This window comes from Schistocerca americana, chromosome 4 (genome assembly GCF_021461395.2).
Source record: "Schistocerca americana isolate TAMUIC-IGC-003095 chromosome 4, iqSchAmer2.1, whole genome shotgun sequence".
Classification (NCBI taxonomy): domain Eukaryota; kingdom Metazoa; phylum Arthropoda; class Insecta; order Orthoptera; family Acrididae; genus Schistocerca; species Schistocerca americana.
This window is the reverse complement of record NC_060122.1, coordinates 833804145-833818150: the sequence shown is the minus strand read 5'-3', so window position 1 is coordinate 833818150 and position 14006 is coordinate 833804145. Positions and strand designations below refer to the sequence as shown.

At 42.3% G+C, this 14006-nt stretch overlaps 1 protein-coding gene across 1 annotated transcript in view; it reads right to left on the bottom strand.

The window, feature by feature from the left end:
* LOC124613842 (glycine-rich protein DOT1-like) overlaps nucleotides 1–14006 on the bottom strand; it is a 92063-nt gene that overhangs the window by 52217 nt on the left and 25840 nt on the right. The window lies entirely within an intron of this gene.

Genomic DNA, 14006 nt, shown 5'->3' with positions numbered 1-14006 from the left:
GTAATAACATTGACTAACATGAGGTTTACAGTTGGTGATTTCAGAGGCTGATCGAGTAAAAACCAAAAAATGGTTAGTGTACTCACAGTAGGAAACAGTGATATGATTGCCACCATGTGCCAGGCGGTCGGTAGTGAAAGTTCACAGACGGTGGAGGCAAGACCGAGGTAGGAATGCGATGTTTAACCCTAAGACAATAAAAAATTGTCATAAGAAATTAATGGCAACAGGTGGTGTCTAAGATGCAAGTCATTGTGGAAGACGCTCAACATACAGACCGGAAGACAATGTGAATATTATTCAGTACGTCTTTGACAGAGCCCTTCAAAGATAACAAGACAATATGCTAGGGAAAGGGTGAGCCCTACTCTCTCCCAACTATGCGTTTTCGTGAACTTCGCTGTCCGGCCGGAGTGGCCAAGCGGTTCTAGGCGCTACAGTCTGGAACCGCGCGACCGCTACGGTCGCAGGTTCGAATCCTGCCTCGGGCATGGATGTGTGTGATGTCCTTAGGTTAGTTAGGTTTAAGTAGTTTAAGTTCTAGGGGACTGGTGACCTCAGCAGTTAAGTCCCATAGTGCTCAGAGCCATGTGAACCATTTTTGAACTTCGCTGTCTATCTGTGGTTTCCCGCCCTTGTCGCGGTTACGTCGTGGTTCTTCTTCCTTCTACTGCTGAAATTTAGCCGCTATGCGGTGCAATAAACTATTTTGGTCGACTACGATTTGAGTGCACCAGTGGAATTTTCCGTCTTGTGGCCGTTAGTATTCTGGTTACCTGCCCTGGGCACTGACGTAAAATCAAGCAGTGTTCTTTTGAGCGAGTTAACCATGACTGTGTTTCAAATTCAAATGTAGCAGCGGAATTCTGTGCCTAGTGGCTGTTAGTGTTCTGGTTACCTGCTCTGGACACTAACGCAATTTCAGGCAGTCGTTGCCTCACCTGTTGTCGCTGTCCAACATGGTGTGTAATTTTGACAGCTAATACGTACTCCATTGTGGAGTATCACGTTTGTAACATTGCCGGTTGGGGTTCTCATGTACTGATTGGCAGGAAGCAATTCGTTGTGTCGGTCGGTCTGTGGCTGCCCCCTGGTTGGGTTCCGACGGATCAAGTGTAGTTGGGCTCACCACCCGTCTCGCCTAAGTGAACGAGGGCAGACCGAACTCTCTGGAGGCTTTCTGAGTGCCACCCGTGTTTAATTATTTGTTGTCAGCTATTTTAAATTTTAGGCTCATGGTTATTGTTGTTTCTTAAAATTTTGCAAAATTAATTTTTAAATTTACCTTTCGTGCTTAAACACTGCGGCCTTCTGCCTTTAAAGATTGCGGTAATATACTCTGAAGTTTTGAAATTTAGTTGTGGCTCTCATCCGTTTGTGTTGCACGTTGCACATATTGCCTTTAGGGTTTTAAATGATTTTATTGCTATCATGAAAGAAGGTTCTATACATGGAAGAACCCTGGAGATACTAAAAGGTATCAGATAGATTATATAATGGTACGACAGAGATTTAGGAACCAGGTTTTAAATTGTAAGACATTTCCAGGGGCAGATGTGGACTCTGACCACAATCTATTGGTTATGACCTGTAGATTAAAACTGAAGAAACTGCAAAAAGGTGGGAATTTATAGAGATGGGACCTGGATAAACTGAAAGAACCAGAGGTTGTACAGAGTTTGAGGGAGAGCATAAGGGAACAATTGACAGGAATGGGGGAAAGAAACACAGTAGAAGAAGAATGGGTAGCTTTGAGGGATGAAGTAGCGAAGGCAGCAGTGGATCAAGTAGGTAAAAAGACGAGGGCTAGTAGAAGTCCTTGGGTAACAGAAGAAATATTGAATTTAATTGATGAAAGGAGAAAATATAAAAATGCAGTAAATGAAGCAGGCAAAAAGGAATACAAACGACTCAAAAATGAGATCGACAGGAAATGCAAAATGGCTAAGCAGGGATGGCTAGAGGACAAATGTAAGGATGTAGAGGCCTATCTCACTAGGGGTAAGATAGATACTGCCTACAGGAAAATTAAAGAGACCTTTGGAGATAAGAGAACGACTTGAATGAATATGAAGAGCTCAGATGGAAACCCAGTTCTAAGCAAAGAAGAGAAAGCAGAAAGGTGGAAGGAGTATATAGAGGGTCTATACAAGGGCGATGTACTTGAGGACAATATTATGGAAATGGAAGAGGATGTAGATGAAGATGAAATGGAAGATATGATACTGCGTGAAGAGTTTGAGAGAGCACTGAAAGACCTGAGTCGAAACAAGGCCCCCGGAGTAGACAACATTCCATTGGAACTACTGATGGCCTTGGGAGAGCCAGTCCTGACAAAACTCTACCATCTGGTGAGCAAGATGTATGAAACAGGCGAAATACCCTCAGACTTCAAGAAGAATATAATAATTCCAATCCCAAAGAAAGCAGGTGTTGACAGATGTGAAAATTACCGAACTATCAGTTTAATAAGTCACAGCTGCAAAATACTAACACGAATTCTTTATAGACGAATGGAAAAACTAGTAGAACCCAACCTCGGGGAAGATCAGTTTGGATTCCGTAGAAACACTGGAACACGTGAGGCAATACTGACCTTACGACTTATCTTAGAAGCTAGATTAAGGAAAGGCAAACCTACGTTTCTAGCATTTGTAGACTTAGAGAAAGCTTTTGACAATGTTGACTGGAATACTCTCTTTCAAATTCTAAAGGTGGCAGGGGTAAAATACAGGGAGCGAAAAGCTATTTACAATTTGTACAGAAACCAGATGGCAGTTATAAGAGTCGAGGGACATGAAAGGGAAGCAGTGGTTGGGAAGGGAGTAAGACAGGGTTGTAGCCTCTCCCCGATGTTGTTCAATCTGTATATTGAGCAAGCAGTAAAGGAAATAAAAGAAAAATTCGGAGTAGGTATTAAAATTCATGGAGAAGAAATAAAAACTTTGAGGTTCGCCGATGACATTGTAATTCTGTCAGAGACAGCAAAGGACTTGGAAGAGCAGTTGAATGGAATGGACAGTGTCTTGAAAGGAGGATATAAGATGAACATCAACAAAAGCAAAACAAGGATAGTGGAATGTAGTCGAATTAATTCGGGTGATGCTGAGGGAATTAGATTAGGAAATGAGACACTTAAAGTAGTAAAGGAGTTTTGCTATTTGGGGAGCAAAATAACTGATGATGGTCGAAGTAGAGAGGATATAAAATGTAGACTGGCAATGGCAAGGAAAGCGTCTCTGAAGAAGAGAAATTTGTTAACATCGAGTATAGATTTAAGTGTGAGGAAGTCATTTCTGAAAGTATTTGTATGGAGTGTAGCCATGTATGGAAGCGAAACATGGACGATAAATAGTTTGGACAAGAAGAGAATAGAAGCTTTCGAAATGTGGTGCTACAGAAGAATGCTGAAGATTAGATGGGTAGATCACATAACTAATGAGGAAGTATTGAATAGGATTGGGGAGAAGAGAAGTTTGTGGCACAACTTGACCAGAAGAAGGGATCGGTTGGTAGGACATGTTCTGAGGCATCAAGGGATCACCAATTTAGTATTGGAAGGCAGCGTGGAGGGTAAAAATCGTAGAGGGAGATCAAGAGATGAATACACTAAGCAGATTCAGAAGGATGTAGGCTGCAGTAGGTACTGGGAGATGAAGAAACTTGCACAGGATAGAGTAGCATGGAGAGCTGCATCAAACCAGTCTCAGGACTGAAGACCACAACAACAACATTGCTATCTTAATTGAATTTTTGATTTTTTAAGATTTCTTGTTGGCCTTTTGCCGTTAAAGGTCTATGATAATATATTCTCAAATTTTGGAAATTAATTGTGTCCCTCAGCCATTGGTATTGCGCCTTGCGTATGTTGCTTTTGAATTATTTTATTGCTATCTTAATTGGATATTTATCTTGTTAAGATTTCTTGTTGGAGGCCTTCAGCTGTGAAAGAGTTGCTAAATTACAATAAATGACAATTAGAAGCAGAAACTGACCTCAACCCTTGGCCCTTTCCACAATCCTATTACCTGTTCTGCCCAGCGGTTTTGGCGGGCGTCTCAAACGGATTGTCATGTCACACGGTAATGACCATTATAAAAAGGGAGCTATTCTTTCGATCTTGGAAGCCAGATTACGCGCAACAACTATTCAACTATTTCATGAGGACTGCAACAGTAGACTGGAATTTTGCGAGATTATGCTTGTTTGGAAAGATGATTATCCCGATATGCACGACAGTGTCCTGTGGCCAGGTGAAGCAGTATTTCAAGTTACGGTGCACAATACTGGGAGATGCTTCGAAGGCACGTATGGCTCCTGATTCAAGAATGGGAAAATAAAAGGGTATTTCTGTTCATGCAAGATGGCGCTCCACCCCACTACGCAATTGCAGTGAGCGAATGGCTTGATGACAATTCCACTGGCAGGCGGATTCGTCGCTGGAGATTGACAGAAAGGCTTTCCTGCAGCCCTGATATAACATGATGCAACTTTTTCGACTGAGCTAAGTAACAAGTCCACAAATCAAAATCAAAAGAAGTTAGCAGTCTCGAACAAACTATCCATGAGGAAACAATAATGTATTCAATGGAAGTAAAACTATCATAAGTTGTATACTTGTTTTTTATTGAGTGATCGCAACCGATTGCCTCGATCGCCAATGCAGAAGTTGGAGATAGCTGCTGCGTAGGAAGATGTTGTCTCCTATGAATGCGATGCTCTGTTACCTTCGTGGATGACTATTTCGGACACTTGTTTCCTTCTGTAGTTCATTTTTCTTGTGGAACCCTCTAAAGTCTCCAATTTTTTTCGGTATATAGGAGAAAAATAAACTGCAAATTGAAACCTGTGCTTGAAGCCGTCATCCACCGAGTCAAGATAGCATCGCTTTCACAGGAGACAAGGCCCGTCTACGCAGCAGCTAGCTGCATCTTCTCCACTGGCGTTCGTGGCAATAAACATTGCGAGACGTTCAGCTTACGATCTGTCAGCGTACAAGGTCACATTCACTGCGTACAAGGTCACACTCAAGAAAGCCTCTGCAACCAACCGAAGTGTGTTGCAACATTTCTGGGACACCGTGTACAAGAAGCGATCAAAACGTTTCCCTTCGAAGGTCACACTGATCCCTTGCCTACATGTCGGTGCTTATATACCGACATCGGAGTCGCGCTAGGTTTCCTATACGCTGCAGCAAATCCCTCAAAGGGAGACATTTTTATCGCCCCTTACATTAGACGGAGCTGCTACCTCTGGCATCGAGAGTGATCCTAATCCAGCTGAACCTCGAGTCCAAGGGAGATTGGACGACAGCTATAGGTTGTTGATGTTGTTGTTGTTGTGGTCTTCAGTCCAGAGACTGGTTTCATGCAGCTCTCCATGCTACTGTATCCTGTGCAAGCTTCATTCCCAGTACCTACTGCAACCTACATCCTTCTGAATCTGCTTAGTGTATTCATCTCTTGCTCTCCCTCTAAGATTTTTACCCCCCCACGCTGCACTCCAATATTATATTGGTAATCCCTTGATGCCTCAGAACTTCTCCTACCAAACGATCCCTTCTTCTAGTCAAGTTGTGCCGCAAATTTCTCTTCTCCCCAAATTCTGTTCAGTACCTCCCCATTAGTTATATGATCTACCCACCTAATCTTCAGCATTCTTCTGTAGCACCACATTACGAAATCTTCTATTCTCTTCTTGTCTAAACTATTTATCGTCCATATTTCACTTCCATACATGGCTACACTCCATACAAATATTTTCAGAAACGGCTCCCTGACTCTTACATCTATTCTCGATGTTAACAAACGTCTCTTCTTCTGAAACGCTTTCCTTGCGATGTCCAGTCTACATTTTATGATTATATCCTCCCTATTTCGACCATCATCAGTTATTTTGCTCCCCGAATAGTAAAACTCATTTACTACCGTAAGTGTATCATTTGCTAATCTAATTCCCTCAACATCATCTGATTTATGTCCTCGTTTTGCTTTTGTTGATGTTCATCTTATATCCTCCTTTTAAGACGCTGACGATTCCTTTCAACTGCTCTTCCAGGTCCTTTTCTGTCTGACAGAATTACAATGTTATCGGCAAACCTCAAAGTTTTTATTTCTTCTCCATGGATTTTAATTCCTACTCCGAATTTTTCTTTTGTTCCTTTACTGCTTCCTCAGTATACAAATTGAATAACATCGTGGATAGGGTACAACCCTGCTCACTCCATTCTCAACCACTGCTTCCCTTTCATGCCCCTCCACTCTTATAACTGCCATCTGGTTTCTGTACAAATTCCAAATAGCCTTTCGCTCCCTGTATTTGATCCCTGCCACCTTCAGAATTTGAAAGAGTATTCCAATGAAGATTGTCAGAAACATTCTCTAAGTCTACAAAAGCTAGAAACGTAGGTTTGCCTTTTCTTAATCTAGCTTCTAAGATAAGTCGTAGGGTCAGTATTGCCTCACGTGTTCCAACATTTCCACGTAATCCAAACTGATCTTCACAGAGGTCGGCTTCCACCAGTTATTCCTTTCGTCTGTAAAGAATTCGTGTTAGTATTTTGCAGCCGTGGCTTGTTAAACTGATAGTTCGGTAATTTTCACATATGTCAACACTCTTTGGGATTGGAATTATTATAATCTTCTTGAAGTCTACGGGTATTTCGCCTGTCTCATACATCTTGCTCACCAGATGGTAGAGTTTTGTCAGGGCTGGCTCTCCTAAGGCTATCAGCAGTTCTAATGGAATGTTGTCTACTCCCGGGGCCTTGTTTCGACTTAGGTCTTTCAGTGCTCTGTCAAATTCTTCACGCAGTATCATATTTCCCATTTCATCTTGATCGACATCCTCTTCCATTTCCATAATAATGTATTCAAGTACATTCCTCATGTATAGACCCTCTATATACTCTTCCCACCTTTCTGCTTTCCCATCTTTGTATAGAAATGGGTTTCCATCTGAGCTCTTGATTTCATGCAAGTGGTTCTCATTTCTTCAAAGGTCTTTTTAATTTTCCTGTAGGCAGTGTCTGCCTTACTTCTAATGATAAATGCCTCTAGATCCTTACATTTGTCCTCTGGCACCCCTGCTTAGCCATTTTGCACTTCCTGTATCTCATTTGAGTCGTTTGTGTTCCTTTTTGCCTGCTTCATTCACTGAATTTTTATATTTTTTCATTTCATGAATTAAATTCAATATCTCTTCTGTTACCCAAGGCTTTCTACTAGTCCTCGTCTTTTTACCTACTTGATCCTCTGCTGCCTTCAGTGTTTCATCTCTCAAAGCTACCCATTCTTCTTCTACTGTGTTTCATTCCCATGTTAATGTCAATCGCTCCCTAGTACTCTCTCTGAAACTCTCTATAACCTCTGGTTCTTTCAGTTTATCCATGTCCCATCTCCTTAAGTTCCCACCTTTTTGCAGTTTGTTCAGTTTTAATCTACAGTTCATAACCAATAGGTTGTGGACAGAGTCCACATCTGCCCCTGTAAATGTGTGACAGTATAAAACCTGGTTCCTAAATATGTGCCTTACCGTTATATAATCTACCCTTCCAGTATTTCCAAGCCTCTCCCACGCATACAACATTCTTTCATGATTCTTGAACCAAGTGTTAGCTATTATTAAGTTATGCTCTGTGCAAAATTTACCAGGCGGCTTCGTCTTTCATTCCTTGCCCCCATTCCATATTCACCTACTATTTTTCCTTTGCTTCCTTTTCCTACTATCGAATTCCAGTCACCCACGATTATTAAATTTTCGTCTTCCTTTACTATCTGAATAATTTGTTTTACTTCATCATAGATTTTACCAATCTGTTCGTCATCTGCAGAGCTAGTTGGCATATAAACTTGTAGTACTGTGGTAGGCGTGGGCTTCGTGTCTATCTTGGCTACAATAATGCGTTCACTATGCTGTTCGTAGTAGCTGCCGAGAATTCTTCCGGGTTGTATGGCCGTGGTCCTTGGAACTCTTCTGTCCGTGACGTTTCATTCAAAGCTACGTTGGACATCTTCGGATGTGATCCTGGTTATGCTGAGTTTTGTCGACGATATGTTTTTGCGTGGGGTCCACCTTCAGCAAAAAAGTTTTGTTTGCTGTCCCAGACATGTTTCACTGCAGTTGCAGCATCATTAGTGCTTTTTTTTATTGTTATGGCTGTTTAACAATAGGAATGTTCTTTAGTGTTTAAATACATGTAAATATTAGTTTATAAATCATAATTACAGATTTTTGATGAGAACATAAAATTTTTTATCCATACCTTCTTTCCACATGGTGTGGTTTTCCTGCTGTGTTACATTTTTACAGTGTCAGTTTTGCGTAAATATTTTGCCTACATCAAGTTGTATATAGTTGCAGATGACAAAGTGTAAAGAAAAACTGACATTCTAAAAACGTAACACAGCAGGAAAACCACACCGTGTGGTAAGAAGGTATAAATAGATAATTTTATGTGCTCCTCCAAAATCTGTAATTACGATTTAGAAACTAATATTTACAGCAAAGAACATTCCTTATGTTTAACAGCCATAATAATAAAAAAACCACTGATGATGCTGCAACTGTAGTGAAACATATCTGGGACAACAAACAAAATTGTGTTTTGCTAAAGGCGGACCACACCCTGTTTTTCACAGAAAGTCGAACATCTTGCCCCATTTTACATGCCCAAACGGTATTTCCAGTTCGACAAATCCTATGAACGTTTCTTGAGTTTTCTTGCTTATTGTTCGGCAAAAGTTCAGCTGCAACTCCGGCAGCTTTCACCATTCTACAATAAATTTCCTTACTTTTCAGTATTATGTTACAACAAACTATAGTTTACCATGACTGGAGTAACGAGGTATCTATTAATTCTAACACAGTATTTTTTAAACACATAAAACTAAGAGTTTAGCAATAGAACAATTCAGAACAATAAACTGTTAACATGGTCTTGTCTTATATTTGAAGTAATTTGTGCGTATAAATTACAGATATACTATGTTTCCTGAAAAAGAAACTGGGACCTTTACCCGAGAGATCTCTATATTATGAAACTCTGACACGAAATTCAAGTTCAACGCAGAAAGTGTGGCGAGCAAAGCTAACGTGTTTGTTGCTCGTCCGCCACGCTCTGGCGCGGTCGTTTCACTGCTCTCTTTCACAGCCTCTGGGCTGAAGACGCCGTGACCGACCACTGCTGCATCCAGTGGCCACGTCGTATACAGTCCAGGTGAGGTACGTGTGTGTGTTTTACGAAGCGATCATTTGCGAAAGAATTTTTTAAAGTTTTCTTAAGTATTGCAGGTGAAACCGCTTTGTAAAGATCCGACAGCATTACCGGTTCCTTGAAAGATTCATCTTTACGAATGAAATGTGTTAGTAGGTACACAGATCAGCGGTTCCTCGTTTCTGTAACCGTCCTCTCTCCTCCCCCTCCCCCTCCCCCCTCTCTCGCCACCTGGTTTTGATGACAGTGCAATATAGACTTCACATGGGCTTCACAAGCCAGGGAAAAAGAGGGGAAAAGGATAAAATCAACTTTAAAGTAATGCCTTTATTTTCTTGGATCTTTACATCGATATCTACAAATTTATTATTCTTTTTAAAGACATGTGTGTTGCTCATGAGCATAATCATGTATTAAACGGATTAATACTAAAGTATATGTCTGAAAAGCCTATAGTAGAAATCCATGTCCACATGAGGGATGACAGACATTTACAATCACAGAACACAATGATAACAGCTCTTGTAGTGAATAGTAATGTAATGTAAGACCGCAACAATTTTTGTCTTGCACTAAACGACAGTCAGAATCAATTTGGTCTTTGAACTTTGGGACACAGGTCTGACTAATGACATTAGCTGGCTGTCGGATGTGATCCAAGACGCTGCTGCCATCAGAGTAGCCTATCAAAGAGTTGGGCGAGCGGTGCAGCGCTCTATTGTAAGTAGACGTTCAGCGGGTGGACGGTAAGGAACCTCTTGAGGGCACGAGCTATTAGCGTTTGCACTGCATGGATAGGTCAGGGATTAAATCCTCAGACCTCTCATTGACTGAATTGTCAAACTGAAGAATGTGGTAAGAGAATACGTTCTCGTAGCCTGTGCTAGCGGACAAAATTATGCTCTGCGAGAGACGTTCCAGAGTTACAGAAAAGTCTTTGGAACAATGTTTTGTCAAATTACTTACTTTCTCTACAATAGAACTGATGAATGACGCACAATTAAGTCCATATCCGCTGGTAACAGAGATTAGATCATCGCGCGGTGATAAGTTACGGAATTATTCGCAGCTACGCAAATAGTGGTAAAGGAATGTGACACTCAAATGGTTCAAATGGCTCTGAGCACTATGGGACATCTGAGGTCATCAGTCCCCTAGAACTTAGAACTAGTTAAACTTAACTAACCTAAGGACATCACACACATCCACGCCCGAGGCAGGATTCCAACCTGCGACCGTAGAGGTGGCGCGGTTCCAGACTGAAGCGCCTAGAACTGCTCTGCCACTACCGGCCGGCTGTGACAGTCAACTGGAAAGTTGTGGAACTAATCATTTACTTCATGGGTGAATACATCTTGTCAATAGACGGTAGATCTACACATGTTCCAGGCCGAATATGCGAAGTAAAGTTGCCGATCTGACTTACTTGGTTAACAATGTGACGGAGTTTTACAGCTGACAGATGTTCTGACAATCACGGAAAGTGAAGGAAGTAGTGTAAAAGGCAAAAGACGAAACGGGAATTTCCCAAAGTGGCGACGTCGTACACTCCAGGTGACATACGTGTGTGTGTTTTACGAAGCGATCATTTGCGAAATAATTTTTTAAAGTTGAGTATTTCAGGTGAAACCGCTATATAAAGGTCCGACAACATTACCGGTTACTTGAAAGATTCATCACTGCGAATGAAATCTGTTAGCCTGTACATAGATCAGCGGTTTTTAGTTTCTGTAACGGTCCTCTCCGCTCCCCCCCCCCCCCCCCCCTCCCCCCCCCCACCCCGTCCTCTCTCGCCACCTGGTATCGGGATTCTCCCCAATGTTCTGGGAGTGGATTGTGGGAAGAAGCGCCCACTGAGCGACTGGAATCTGCATCACAATGGGCGCGCGGTCGGCGGCCCCTGGCTTTGGACTGCGTGGGGCGGATGTGGGGCTGGCTGTACGGCGGTCCGCTGCCCCACCGTGACCTTACCCAGGCGAGTGAGCACCGGGAAGGCCGCAGGAGCGGATGGCTCAGCACCAGCGGGAGTGCCGCGCCCGAGGGCCAGAGACAGAGAAAAGGGCAGAAGAGTCTGCAGAAAACAAAGAGCTTCCCTCACTCCAGTTGAGCAGTTTTGGCTCAACGAACCACAGTCAGTCAGCCGAGCGTGGGAGATTGTGTCGTCTCGTATGTATTATTATACAGTGCGGATGAGTGTAATGTCAGCACGACAATTCTAATGTTATTTTGTGTCTCTCCGAGAGAAAATGGGAATTAAAAATAAATTGGTACCCAGTCTAGCCAAACAGCCACTTCCTACTAATAACGCGACAGACGTGGTAATTATAGCTTCCGCGTTCGTTCACCGGCGGGAGCTAATTGTGGGCCCACTCTGCCTGGGCCTTTATTCACCTTCGCGGTGGTGTTATGACCAAGTTGGACATAAAAGACGCGTAAATTAAGTTTCGTGTGCTTCCACAGTGACAGGAAGCTGGGTGTCTTGTTCGGAGCCAAAACTGAGGGCAAGTTTTGATTTTTGTGTACCTATTTTTCCACATATTTTTCTGCTTTAACCTGAAATTGGCCTACGTGGGGGGCTTCCCGTCGCAAACATAGAAAATACTACATCCCGCGCTTCGAAGTATGGTCTGTATAGTCTTCTGCAATCCTGTGAAACTACAGGGAAATCACTCCGCAATACTTAGGCTCGACGAAATGTGAATATAGCAAGTGATTAAACAGTTAGTTATAGAGAAATGTTGATATCGATACATTTTACGCCTTCATGCCTTCACAAAAGTTATATCTCGGAGGTAATGACGCGAGAACCTCGCGGGAGAAGCTGAAAGAATACGTGAAGCTCAAAACTTACTCTTTTCGTTACAGAAAAAATTTTCACGCGACCCAGTAGGGAATTACGTAATGTGCCAGTAAAGGGAGTGAATAAGTTCACGATTGTTTCCGACATGACTAGCACGTAAAATATTGTAATTGTCTTGGTGTATATGGAAAGCCACAAATCTACCGTAAGACGTCTTTGTAAATAACTTTGAGAGACATTTGGTTCTCTGCGTATATGTAGAGATTTGTGGCCCTCGATACACGCAAACAGCCAACGCAGAGCTGTCCGTGCGAAAAAAAAAAAAACTCTGCGTCCAGATGAATATCTGCCACTTCTAACGTTTTCCCTTGACTCTTATTTATAGCTGTTGTGAAGACCACTTTCAAAGGGAACTGCAAGCGTTTCAACTGGAAAGGCAAGTTTTTTGAGGTGATAGGAATTCGTCGTATCAGTACCGTCTCTCTTTGACTCCGCCACTGACGATGGTGGTCTGCGTGATATGCCGTCTCAGCTCCGTGATGCGCAACCTCGAGCCTTTGCACAGCCTCGGTGGATCCAGGTAACGCGTCTGTATGACAGGCACGCGCACTTTGAGTTCCAGCTTGTGGGGCGTCACCCCCGAAACTTCTAATGAGTTTAGAAACTCTACAGGAACATCACCGTATCGATTGACGTGTAGGTGGTTACCTAACCAGGAACTTGATCAATAATGTTTTCATTGATGCTTCCTATCGCTTTATTCTTGGGCGACACTAACTCGATTAAGAAAGAAAATAGCAATTTATAGTTCTGTGCGGCGCAGATTTTATAATCTTTGTGCGAGCAACAATGTGATCCACCCTCACGTGTGTGCCTCATAATCAAATCCAGCCTCGGTAAAAGACTACCACGTTCTGCATCTACAGGTACGACCTCTCTTTGTCGTACAAGATTTAAATAACATCGTCGTCGAGAGTCCTCAAGCGTCTCAGAAGCTGCAAGATAAGTCTCTTGCTTAGTGACTAAAATGCCATGGGCTTGCGTGAGAGTATGTGTGATACACTTGAAGACTTGTATAAGCATTGCATTCATTACGTTAAATCGTGTTATGTAGGACATACTGAAAAATAAAAGTACTTTCACGGATACGATACCGTTCAAAAGACAAAAAGTAAATAGCTTTCTCTAAGAGTAATCCACATTTCACATTATATTCTTCAAATAAATAGATATCTTGTACTACACACTGTTAAAAGTAGCATAAGGGTTAATTTAGGGTGTAAGCTAATCCTATACAAAATTTATTCCAAATCCGTCCAGCGTGAAGGAGCAACAAACGAACTCTCACACGAACTTTTGCGTTTGTAATATACATGGGATGTTGTAGCGAGAAAGGTAGAAACATCTAGCATACCATGTACTTTTAAGCGTAATATTTACTGCAGTGTCTACATAAACATCGGGGATGTGGGGACGTTTCAGCTGGTCAAATGCGGGAAACGACGGAGAGCCTAAATCATCGAGTGTAGGCGAAAGCGGGCTGCTCCTACAGGACACAGTTCATCCGAAGCATGCCTTCTTTCGATCATTGCACAGATAACATTTAACACTCCAGGAAAGGAATATTAACGGTGGATAATACTAAACTACATGTTCTGTCTTCACTCAAGAATTTTTTGATTGATAGTGCAGCATTTCACAAGCGTTCCCTTGCACCTCTTATGTTGTTGATTAAAAATGAAATGTCCAATCTCTTCCGACAACCAGTAAAAGCATCGCTAATTATTCACGTATCGCCTCTACTGCAGGATAGGACGCGTTACAGAAGCACCCAAGGATCGTAAGGCCCACCCACTGACGCCCACATGCCGCAACAGCACTGGACGACAGGTGAGATTCGATGAACATCATGTTCCTCGAACAAGGTCGGGAGAAAAAGTCGGCTTGGGAAGATTTCAGCTCTCCGAAACATTCACCTGATAACCTTCAAAG